Raw genomic sequence first — 12152 nt, forward strand, 5'->3', positions numbered from 1 at the left:
CCCACACACATGCATCAGACTGCACTCATGCCTGTGAGGTGCCTTCACATGTATACACACACATGTACAGGACACAGACACTACAGCAGGTACAGGGCAGGTGGACACTGCCTGGCACCAGGCCCCTACTCAGCCCCTAGTGCAGAGGGGAAATACACGTGCTGTAGCATGCTATAGCTGCTGCCTTTGGTCGGTCTCTCTCTCTCTCTCTCTCTCTCTCTCTCTCTCTCTCTCTCTCTGTCTTTCTCTCTCTCTCTCTCTCTCTCTCTCTCTCTCTCTCTCTCTCTCTCTCTCTCTCTCTTTTTCTGTCCCACCTTCTCTGCTACAGGAATCAGAGGCTCTGTGCTGAGGTGCCCGATGGCAGGCCCAGGTCATGGACAAAGGACACAAGAATTTCTATGTTCATGACTCCCCTCAAAGCAGTAGACATTGCAGGTGTTCGAGTGGCACCCTGGGGAAACTGGGGGAGCAGCTTCAGAGCCTGACACTGGCTAGGAGGGAGAGCCAGCTCTCTTCTGCAAAGCAGCAGGTGCCTTGCAGGAACCCAAAGGTCTTCAGCTGAGGCTGCAGCTCCACCTACCCCCACCCCCAGTCCCAGGAAAGGAAGCATAAGAAGGGTCACTGCCTGGAGCTCTGCAAACTGGACATCCACTGCTGAAAGCCAGCAGTGCATCCGTCCCCCACTGTACCCATCCTGCACCCAAAAGATGCCAGGCAGGGCTCATGAGCACCTCCATTCTGCCTGCACTACCTCCCTTTGGCCTCCACTGGAGAGAAATGTGGGAAGGAAACACCTCTGCACTCAGTTCACCACCGGGCACAGGTGGTTACTGACTAGGCTTGACCAACCTGGGCACTCACTCTTGGCCCAGGGACAGGCTCAGAAGACCTCAGCATGCAAATACGGCTGCTCAGACATCGCCCCTTTGCTCCTCCAGCTAAAGCACAGGACCCCAGTGGAGGGCAGAAAAGAAGGCAGCAAAATGAAGCCAAGACCCAGGAAGGTAGGAAAGAGGACAGACAGACAGACAGTAGACATAAGAAAGGTCAAGTTTGAAAGGTATCTTACGAGCTCCCCAATCCAGCTGAGCTGGAAGCCAGTCCAACCCTTGGATACCTAGGAACCAACCTCCCTCTCCCTGTCTCTCTCTGTCTCTCTGCCTCTGTCTCTCTCTGTCTCTGTCTCTGTCTCTCTGTCTTTCGGTCTCGGTCTCTCTCTCTGTCTCTCTTTCTGTCTCTGTCTCTCTGTCTCTGTCTCTTTCCACCCTCCCCCAGCCCCTGTCTCATCCTGGACAAGAAGAAGAGCTTCATAAATGAGAGTGAAGCTGAGGGTGAACAGCCCACCTGGCTGCTTCCTCCCTCCACCAGCTCCGGGACCTCCTCCAGGCCAAGGGCTATGCTGGCGTAGAGACATCAGAGTGAACCAAACACAGCTGATGGCTTGGCCAGCATTGCTGGGGTGGCTGTCACATGGGTGAATCCCTTCTGCAAATGACTTTCCATTTCACCAATTAGAGAAGCTGGGGTCAGCCCATCTCTGGAGTCCTATCTGAGAGAAAGAGGTGTGGCAATGGACCGCCGGGCTGAGGCGCACCCCACCACCCACGTCAATGCTGTGAGCACTGCCCACCACACTATGCCCACTCCGGGGCCAGAGGGGCCGACAGGTGCTCTGGACAGGGCCTCACAGTCTGTGGAGACACCTGCAGCATGAAGCCCTCTAGACCAAGTGTTCTTAAGAGTCAGGGCTTGGCCTGGTCCCAAACATCCAAAAGCCAGCAAGGCAGCCTGCCGGCCAGAATGAAACACCTTTCAAGTCCTGAGCTGCTGCCACCTGAGGCTGGTTGCACCACCTGGGATTCTGGACATTCGGGCACCTGACCAGAACCAGCCTGGACTTCGGTGCCACTGAGCTCTAGCTTGGAGAGGCCCTTTCTCCCCAGGATGAGCCTCTGGAGAAGGAAAGGGAGGCCCCACATGGCCTTCTGTTCTCTCTGAGCCATGGAGGAAAGGACAGCCGTGCTAAGCCTCCTTCACTCTCCCTTGCTTGGCTCTCAGTCTCCAAAGTTTTGAAGCTGTGTGATCTCAAGCAAGTTGTTGAACCTATCCCGGCCTCAGTTTTCTCCTCTGTGGCATGGGGAAGCTGCCACCATCCTCACAAGGTTCTAGGTGAACAGAAACACTTTGTACAAGGCCCCACACATCCCAGGGAGCCACTACCCCTGCTGTCTGCTGTGATTCTGGACCCCTTACTTTAACCTCTTGCTACTTCCTCTATGGGGAGTGGGCAGCCAGGGGGCCTTCGGCTCTCCGGGAAGGCCTCAGGGCTATTAGAAAAGGGAAGCACTCTGTGAGGCCGACCAGCTTCCCTTCCCCTCTCATGCACAGTCCAGCTTCCTCTCAGACCTTGCTGACTGGGCAGCCAGGCTGCTGGCACAAATAGCCTGGGGCAGCCCCATTTCTATGAATTCACCATGGGCCAGTGCCAAGCCAACCACCTAGCTCATTTCAATCACACAGGCACCCTTGAGGTGGTACCACTGTTATCCCCAGGTTACAGACGGGATCACTGAGGCTCAGAGAGGTTAAGGAACTCCATAACATTCACCCAGTTCAATGGCAACAGAACTAAGTTGGTTCTCTGCGTGATGATCTGCACGGATAAGTGAAAGTCACATCAGCAAAGCTGCCCCATTCATTCTGAAACCTACAGAAATGCATAATCCATGCAATGCCCATTATGCAGATGAACAAACTAAGACCCTGAAAGTGCAGTATGGCTCAGCCGTAAGGAGAGAACAATGATAAAGTGGGCCAGAGATATGTCAAATCCTCCCAACATCTGGCCAGACAGGTTCTTCTCCTGAGATTGCTTTTCATCCCTTCTCAGAGCCTCCTTTGAGTCACAAAGTCAGCATCTCTGGCTGAGCCTGTGGGTTCCCTGGAAGACCAGCCAGGACCCAAATCCAAGACAAAGCTCCAGAGAGCCTACTGTCCTATGAGCTTTTGAGCTAGACAGAGGCACAGTGCTAACTGAGAAAAGCAGACCAAGGGTTCTGTCAACTGCCACACCTGCATTGTGTCTTCAGGGCCGGGAACAGGAAGGACAGCGGGGACAGAAAGGACAAAGCAGCTTCCACCGCTCAGGCAGCTCAGACCCCACAGCCACTGGTGAGAGCTGAAAGATGAGACAAACTTCTTCACCAGGCTCAGAAAAGAGGCAGCTACAGGAAGTTTAGGAGAGACAGGCCCCTAGAAAAGCAGGCGCTTGGCCGGCCAGCCTCAACTGCCCCATCCAGACAGCAGCAGACAGCAGCAGAGGAGCTCGGCTCTCCTCCCAGTACCACTCAGAGCAGGTCACCTCTTCTTTAAGGCTTCAGTCTACCATTAAAAATTCAGCAACAGAGGACCTACATTGGCCTCTGCTTCCTTTGTAAGTCAGGGGAAGATATGGACAAAGCCAGAAACAACAGATTTTGGGGAAAATGGTGGACACTGGACAGTGGACACTGATCTCTGGGGAAACTGTGGGCATGCACAGCACCAATCCCACATCACACAGGAATCCATGCCTTGGTCTCAAGATAAAGCAACATTCGGCATCTGCAGAGTGATTTCCAGCCCACAGATCACTTCCTGTGTGCCCCATCTCGGGGGCCAGACTGAATTTCCCATTGCACAAGCTCTGAACAGCAAGATGATGAAAATAATAATAATAATTGCAAGACTGCTTGTGAAAACTGGGTTCCAAGAGCAGGACCCAGACACACCACGATTGCACAGTTCCCTCTTATCTCCTAAGAGCAGGCAAGCTGTCAATCAGAGAGTTATGACAATGTAGGGCTATGGGCTGAAGAAGCAACAAAATTTACCACAATGAAAAATTTTAAGTAACAAACATAAAGTGTCATGTTTACCCAGCTAATGGTAAAGGTTTAACATAAAACCTTGAGCCAGGCGTGGTGGTGCACATCTGTAACCGTAGCGTTCAGGAGGCTGAGGCAGGAGGACTACTGTGAGCTAAAGGCCAGCTTGGGCTATATAAAGAAGTTCAAGGCCAGCATAAACTATACGGTGAGATCTTGTCTCAAAAAATAATAATAATGATACGAGGGTATAAAGAAACAAGCAAATCACAAAGTATGCAACATCTAATGTATTATAATTTATTTTATGTGAACTTGATGATGTCTACTTGACTAAGAGATGCCCACTAAACTGGTAAAACATAATATCTGGAGTGTCCAATAGCGTCCCAGCAGAGGTTACCATTTGAAGTGGCAGACTACACGGGTGGACATTGTTCAATCTGTTGAAGGCCTGCATAGGGCGAATAAATGTGTAAAGGGCAAATTCACTCTCTGTTTGAGTGGAGGCATCCTTCTTCCCCTGCCCTCCATATCCCCACTCCTGGCTCAGCTCTCACAACGTGGACTGAACAATACCACCAGCTCTCTGGGTCTCTGGCTAGCAGATGGCAGATCCTAGAACCTCCAACTGCCATAATTACATGCGCCAAACCCTCATAAGAAATCTATTTTTATATACACACATAAAGAGAGATGAAGATAAGAGATCTATCTCCTATTTGCTCTGTTCCTATGAAGAACCTTGGGTCATACAATCTAACAAAATTTTGAGTACATTTCAGCATCTATAGGCTGAGACAAAAGGATCACAAGTTCAAGACCAGCCTGCACTACACAGTGAGTTCAAGACCAGTCTGGGGCCACACAGCAACAGCCTGTCTCAAAGAAAAAAATAAAAAGGAACAAATGAAAGAAGAAAAATTAACAGTCCATATCTTGTGCTAACAATTTTGAGAAATTTTTCACAGGTTAAGTCTCAGGGGTTGACAAGATCTGTGCATATAAATGTCAACAACAGCATTGTTTGTAATGAAAATACAGTAAATAACCTATAAGACCAACATCACAGCATCGTGAAATAAGCATACAACAGAATAGTATGTAGCCATGAAGAATGATGTAGAACATACAAACTCAATATAGAAAGATATTCTAAAATTTCAAATGGAGAAAAAAGACTTAGAAGAGCTCATATAGTATGATTTCCCTTCAGTTTAAGTGAATGTGTAAATTTATGGGTGCATGGGCAGTCTCTGAGAGCAACTGCCCTTGGCTAGCAGCCTCTAGGAGCTAGAGGGAATGAGTGTTTCACTGTATGTCCTTCTGTGCCACAAAATCATGAACATGCTATAATTTGAAGAAAAAAAAATGTTAATTAAGGTTTTTAAAAAGAAGCTACAAACCGGGTGTGGTGGCACACTCCGGTAATCCCAGCACTGAGGAGGCTGAGGCAGGAGGACCATTGCAAGTCTGAGACCAGCCTGGGCTACAAAGTGAGCTCAAGGCCAGCCTGAACAGCATAGGGAGACCCTGTCTCAAAAAGACAAAAAAGAAAGGCTACAGTTGGTTACTTCTCTAAAACCTTAAACTAAGGGCTGGAGGTTTAACTCAACGGCATAAGCATCTGCTTGCCAAGTGCAACATCATGAATTCAATCCCCAGTACCAAAAAAAAAAAAAAAAAAAAAAGAACTAGAACCTTAAACTAAAAGTTTCAAGCCCAAGAACACTGACCCCTTTCCTAGTTCTTCCGCCCCCTCTGTCCTAAAAAGAAGGCTGTCTTCACTCAGTGAAAACAAGGATCTCTCACCATCTGCTTCCAGATGGTTCTGTCATCCAGTCTGCTTTTAAACTAAGAGTTTGTGTTTCAGTCGTAAGTAAGATAACTTAAAAGAGACCAGAATATAACTTTGCTGGGAGGAATCTGACAACATGATTTAGAGTCCTTTAAAAATGTGTCTGCCAAGCCAGGCGTGGTGGTACATACGTGTAATGGCAGCCACCCAGCAGGCTGGGCCAGGAGGATCACTTGAGCTCAGAAGTTAGAGATCAGCTTTGCTAGCTGGGCACAGGGGTGCACATCTGTGATCCCGGGAGGCTAAAGCCAAAAGATCACTGTGAGTTTGAGGCCATTTTGGGTTACCAGTGAGTTCAAGACCAGCCTAAGCTATATAGTGAGACCCTGTCTCAAAAAAAAAAGAAAAAAAGTTAGAGATCAGCTTTGGAAACAGACTTCATCTCTAAAACCAACCAAAAAAACTACCTAAGAGGCCTCCAGAATATAAACCATGATCTCTGTTTTTTAATCTGGGTGCTGAGTTTATATAAATGTATCAAGTATACAGAAATTCATCAACCTGGACACTTAAAATATGTGTACCGTTCTGCAGGCAAGTTATATTTGATAAAAGGTTTTTAAAAATATGTATGCCTTTGGACATAGCAATTTCATTTCCAATTCAGTCAATCCCAAGAGGGAAACTGTACTTTCCTGGTCTCTACCACAATATGGTCAAAACTGTGAAACAGTGGGAACCTAAATATCCAGTCTCAGAGGGCAGGCTAAAGGGTTAGTGTACTAGCAGCAGACTACGTCAGCCAATTCACACTAGAATACTGCATATGTAATGACATGGGAAAATAGTGACAGCTGGTTTCAGAGTGGGAACAAGCTAAATAAATCAGGTGCCCAGGTCAAAGTGTTCAGGAGGTGGGATTATGGGTCATCATCTTTTATATCACTTACTAAACGTTCTGAAATAAGCAAACCACTGGACATGGTGGCACATGCCTGTAATCCCAGCACTCAGGAGGCTGAGGCAGGAGTATCACCAGGAGTTCAAGGCGACCTGGGTGACATAATGAGATTGAGGCCAGTGTAAACTACAGAGTGGGACCCTGTCAAGATGAGAGAAAGAAAGAAAAGAAAAGAAAAGAAAAGAAAAGAAAAGAAAAGAAAAGAAAAGAAAGAAGAAAGAGAGAGAGAGAAAGGAAATTAAATAAGCAAACCTTATTTTGTAATTAGAAAAAATGATACTCTTTAAAATAATGGCAAATAAAAGAAAGCATAATGAGACAAGAACGGGAACAAACAGGTTTTCGAAGGCACTGGGGCTCAGTGGTTCAACACATGGTTAACACTGTGAGGCTCATAAAGCAGGACAAACTGGAGACTTTTATAGGTGAATGGATGCAACTTGAGACCACACACATAGGTGAAATAAATAAGACACACATGTGCAAACACCATACTATCTCACTAGTGTGAGAAGCTGAAAGAAACGTGTGTGTGTGTGTGTGTGCATGTAAAAAATAGAACACTTACACTACTGATTTCTCTGAGTTCACTGAGGGGAAAGATTGGTGCTGATACCATTGTTTGGACAACTGAATGTAGATGTCTTGTTCTCTGGGTGAATGATTTGGGGATGGCAGCGCGCAGGGTATGTGCCATTGCTGCCCCGATTGAAATGTTTTGAAATTTTAACTTTTTTTCTCTTTGAAATAAAATGGATTTGGAGGAGGGGACCCTGTGAGGCTCCAGGTTCATCCATCAATCAATGCTTAAAAACATACTGGGTATAAGAACTCTCTGGAATTCAAACATGCATTCAAGCCCAAGCTCCACCACTACCAGTGGTGTGGACTTGGGCAGAGCTTGCAGCCTGTCTGTCCCAGACGCTCCATCCGTAAGGCTGGGATAATGATATTCCCCGCTTCAGCAGGCTGTTGGAGGGGAAAGGAGTTAACACAGGCTAAACTGTCAGAGCATGCCTGATCTGTAAGGTGTTAGTTATGTGACTACTAAAACTCTGGTGTGAAAGCAGGCTACCATTCCCAGATGTTTTGGGGTTTTTTTTGGGGGGGAGGGTACCAGAAATTCAACTCAGGGCCTCACATTTGCCAGGCAGGCACTGTGCCACTTAGCTAAATCCCCAGCTTCCTCTGCTGATTTTCATTCTATAAGAAGCACTGAACTGAAATACACTGAGATTTGCATTATCATTGGTGGCCCCATAGTTATCCAAAGGAAGGCTTGGGCACTAGGGACTGCCAGCATGGGTTCTCACTAAAGATCCTAAGGGAAGCTCTTTGCCCACCCACCATCTGCTCAGCCCATTCAGCTAGGTCACTCCCAACCCTCCCTGACTGTAGAGCATCCTGGTACTCCCCTCACCAGGTTGGGCCAGGAGGCGGGAACAAGTGCCCTCTACAGGCAAGTGTGGGTAGTGCAAGGGAGAGCCTTGTCTCTTTCTAAACCGGCAGCCATGTTGCCTCTGGTGGAAGAGATTGGGTAAATCATGTTTCCTAACGTTGAGATAAGCAACAACCGCCTGATGTCAGAACATATGGATTCCTGCCCCAGTTCTGACGCTCAGTGGCTGTGGGATGCCACTGAAACTCCCTCCATCATGGATTTTTCATCTATAACTTCAGTCATTTCTTGAGAGCCTCCCATGAACCAGAAAGGTAACAGTTTTTATTTTGCTTAATGCTTACCACAACTATATTTGCTTTCCTAGTGAGGAAGTGGTGCCTCAGAGAGGTTGAAACTTCCCCAAGGCCACAGGGCTGGTGGGTGGCAGTGGCAGAATTCAAACTCAGCCTCTGCTTTCAACCCTCTTGTTTTTCTTATAGAGAAAGCTCATGGTAGAAAGGGCCCCAAATAAAGGTGCTGTTGGATATGAGACACTGCCCAGTGGGCTGGAGCAAACCCCAAGACTCTCCCTAGACCCCTAACCAATACCCAGCAGAGGAGCAGCCCCGTGGGACATGGTGGCACACACCTGTAATCCCAGCATTTAGGAGGCTTAGATAAGAGGACCACCACAAGCTCAAGGCCAACCTGAAGTGGACAGTAAGACCCTGTCTGTAAAAAAAAAAGGAATAGCCCCAACCTGGGCCAGGAGGAACAAATCATAAGGTTCTTCCCAAAGGCCTGGCAAGCTGGACCCAGGATCATGTCTCTGGCTGATGAAGAGACTCACATAAAGGCAGGCATCAGGCACAGGAGACACAAAGAGCTTCCCCAGACCCTTAATAAAAGGGCTGTCGCTGTACCCAGCGTATTAAAGCCTCACTCATCTATTTCCTTGGATAAAGATGGGGCCACTAGAGGATGGGGCACTGGGGGTAGACCCAGAGCATTTTGGCTAGAGCCTCAGCCTTACAGAATCTCCATCAATAATCCTAACCCCCTACCCCTTTGGAAGAAGAAGGGCTGACTTGGAATAAGACAAAAAACAGACAGAAAGGTCTTTCCTATTAAGTTCCCTTTCTCTCCCCCATGACAGCCCTCCCCCTGTCCTGGGAGGGCTCTGCACACATTACAGGAGGGTCCCCTGGACTGAGGACAATGGGTGGGGAATAAGGGAAAGACCTGTAGTCTGGAGAAAATCTGGACCAAAGCCTTACCTGTGGTCAGGCAGATCCATGGATGAAGTTGTACTTGTCAGTAAAGGAACAGCCTGATAAGGTACACAGATGAGGAAACCACAGCCTGGAGAAAACTAATTTGCTCAAGGTCATGCTCCCAGTAATTGGCTGCAACAGGCTGTATTTTCCAATGATGGCCACCTGTCCCCTACTCCCCATCCCACACGCTCTTCTTATCCTGTAATGCTGACACCCCTCCATCAAGAGAAGGGTTTGTGTTTCCTCCATCTGAATCTGGGGCTCTGTGAGTTTGACAGACGTGAAGCTGCCTCACTCCCAGGTGAAAAGAAGCTGGCTTTCTTCCTTGGCACACCTGCCCATAGCCCAGCCACTATGCACACAGGAGAGCACATGGAAAGGCCACGTGGAGAAGAATAGAGAAGCCAAAATAACAGCTAGCAGCATCTGCCAGCCATGAGCAACCAAGCTTTCATGGCCTTGAGCTACCTGGATAACTCTTGAGTAGACAAGGTATACCTCACCCCTGCCAAACCCTGCCCAAACTACACATCCACATCAGTTTCTGGATGGGTTATTATCCAGCACTAGGTAGCACCAAAAGTGGCAAAACCAGAATATGAACCAAGAAATCTGGCTCTAGGGCCTGATATCCTGGATATCCTGCAGTGAGCCCTGCTATGCAATGGACAGCACAGAGAAATCAACTAGGCTAGGGCTTGAGTCTGGAGTCAAAGAAATCTTCAATCATTAATTCATATATTCACCAAGTGTTTATTGTGTCTGTACTGGGTTCCAAGCTCCCCACTAACTCTGAGGATATTTAGGTGAGTAGGCAGACACATCCCTGCTTCAGAGTAGTGGTAAGGAGATAGAAGATAAAAGAGGGAAAATTTTAGGCAGGTATCTACCACAGGCAGTTATGATCCAAAGGGAGCCAGATGGTTGGGGAGCCCTGCCTTACTGTGGGGCTTCTGTTGTTTTGTTTTGATTTTTGTTATTAGTTTTGTTTTGCTTTTTGACATAGAATCTTACCATGCAGTTCACGCTGACCTTGAACTTACTATGTAGCCCAAGCTAGCCTTGACCTTCCTAGCGATCCTGCTGTCTTAGCGTGGTATTATAGTTGTGTACCACACCTGGCAGGAACTCTCTTTAGTGGTATAATCTGGAACAGCTTCTCTGAAGGCAAGACAGCCAAGGATAACTAGAGAGAAGGTGGACATGGTAGCACACACCGGTAATCACAGCTACTCAAGAAGCTGAGGCAGGGGATTGAGCCCAACCTGGGCAATTTAGAGACCTAATGAAACCCTGTCTCAAAATAAGAAGAGATCTGGATATGTAGCTCAATGTATAAAAGCCCCAGATTTAATCCTCAGCACGGAAGAAGAAGAAGAGGAGGAGGAGGAGGAAGAAAAAAAGAGGAGGAGGAAGAGAAGGAGGGGGAAGAGGAGGAGGAGAGGAGGGGGAAAAGGAAGAAGAAAAAGCAAAAAAGAAAAAAAAATCCCTACCTCAGCTCACCTTCTGGTTCCATCACTAACTAGTTGTGGACTTTGTGGAAGGGCCCTCCACTTACGCATAAAATAACAAAGAACCCACCTTTTAGGATTATTTTCCTTACAGGCACCGACTCTGTGGGGAAGTAAAAGAGCCAATCCAGGTACAGTATGTGGTCCAGAGCCCGGCCAGGAAGAGCTGCATAAATATCAATGATAATACTTCAAGTTTTGCTGAGGCCAAGACTCCCAGGGGGATACTCCAAGCCCCAGAGGCCTCTCAGCACCACCACCACCACCACCCCATCAGACACTGTACTACCAAGGGAAGGATATGTAGAGCCGGAGCCAGGGAGCCTTCCCCTGGGCACCAGTGTCCAATCCACTAGGGTAGATCATGTGGACAGGAGCAGGCACGCACACTTCTTCCCCGAAGCATGCCAACACGCAGGCCACTTCTGCCCTCCCCCGGAACCCCCCCCCTCCCGACACATCTCAACCCAGGGCTCATGTGCAACCCACTAAGAGCTCAGAACTGGGCTAGAGGTTGGACTGGTTATCATTCCCCAGGCCCCAGCCCAAAGGCAATGGATACACACACAGCCAGAGGGAGAGAAGTAGCTTCCTCAAAGCAGAAGGAGGGACAGGGTAAGACATCCTGAAGAGAGGGCAGCACTGGGTGTGACAAGAGGCACAGGGGGCCAGGACCCCTGCTGGGATAAAGTGTCACTTGCCATCGCACACCCTTCAGAACCCTGGAGAGCACCCGGCAGGCGGCCCACAGGCACACCCCCGCACAAACTATCCAGGAACAAGTCCAGAGCACAACAGTGCACACAGAGATGTGCTCAGAAGGAACCACACAGAGCCACGCCGAGAGGAAGAGGCAGCCGCTGCAACGGGGCCTCCAGGCCATATGTGTGCGAAACAGATGTGTGCACACACACAGGTACACCTCAGCCCACCTGCCTTCCCCACCTGCTCTCTCTCATTCCTGGCCACCTGACCAGCAGGGCTCTGGCTAAGCCAGTGTCCTCCAAGTTCTGACCCACGCTGCCATCTGTTGTCCCAGACCTGGCAGGGCCCAGCCAGCAGGTCCATTGTGATCCTAGATTTGAACAATTTGCAGTCCTAGATTTGAACTAGGAGACTGCATGCCAAACAATCTGGCCTTGAGATAAGACCCAAGTTCATAGCCAAATCTGAGCAGGGCAAGGGCTCTGCCTGACCTCCATTTCTTGCTTTGTGGCCCCAACTGCCTCAGAAGCCCCTCTGACGGCTTCATGTTGTGAGCAGATAGACAGGAATCCCTTTATCCCATCTGGAAGCCCTGAAGAGCTGTGGCAAACAGAGAAAAACAAAAACACCAAACACATAAAGTGCATCACAGA

The 12152-nt window shown here is 48.4% G+C and overlaps 1 protein-coding gene across 3 annotated transcripts in view; it reads right to left on the minus strand.

Annotated features, from left to right (window-relative positions):
- Rap1gap2 (RAP1 GTPase activating protein 2) overlaps nucleotides 1-12152 on the minus strand; it is a 270988-nt gene that overhangs the window by 239025 nt on the left and 19811 nt on the right. The gene's annotated exons all lie outside the window — the stretch shown is intronic.

The sequence above is a fragment of the Cavia porcellus genome, unplaced genomic scaffold (genome assembly GCF_034190915.1).
Source record: "Cavia porcellus strain 051 isolate PalLab524CR breed Dunkin Hartley unplaced genomic scaffold, mCavPor4.1 scaffold_6, whole genome shotgun sequence".
Taxonomy (NCBI): Eukaryota; Metazoa; Chordata; class Mammalia; order Rodentia; family Caviidae; genus Cavia; species Cavia porcellus.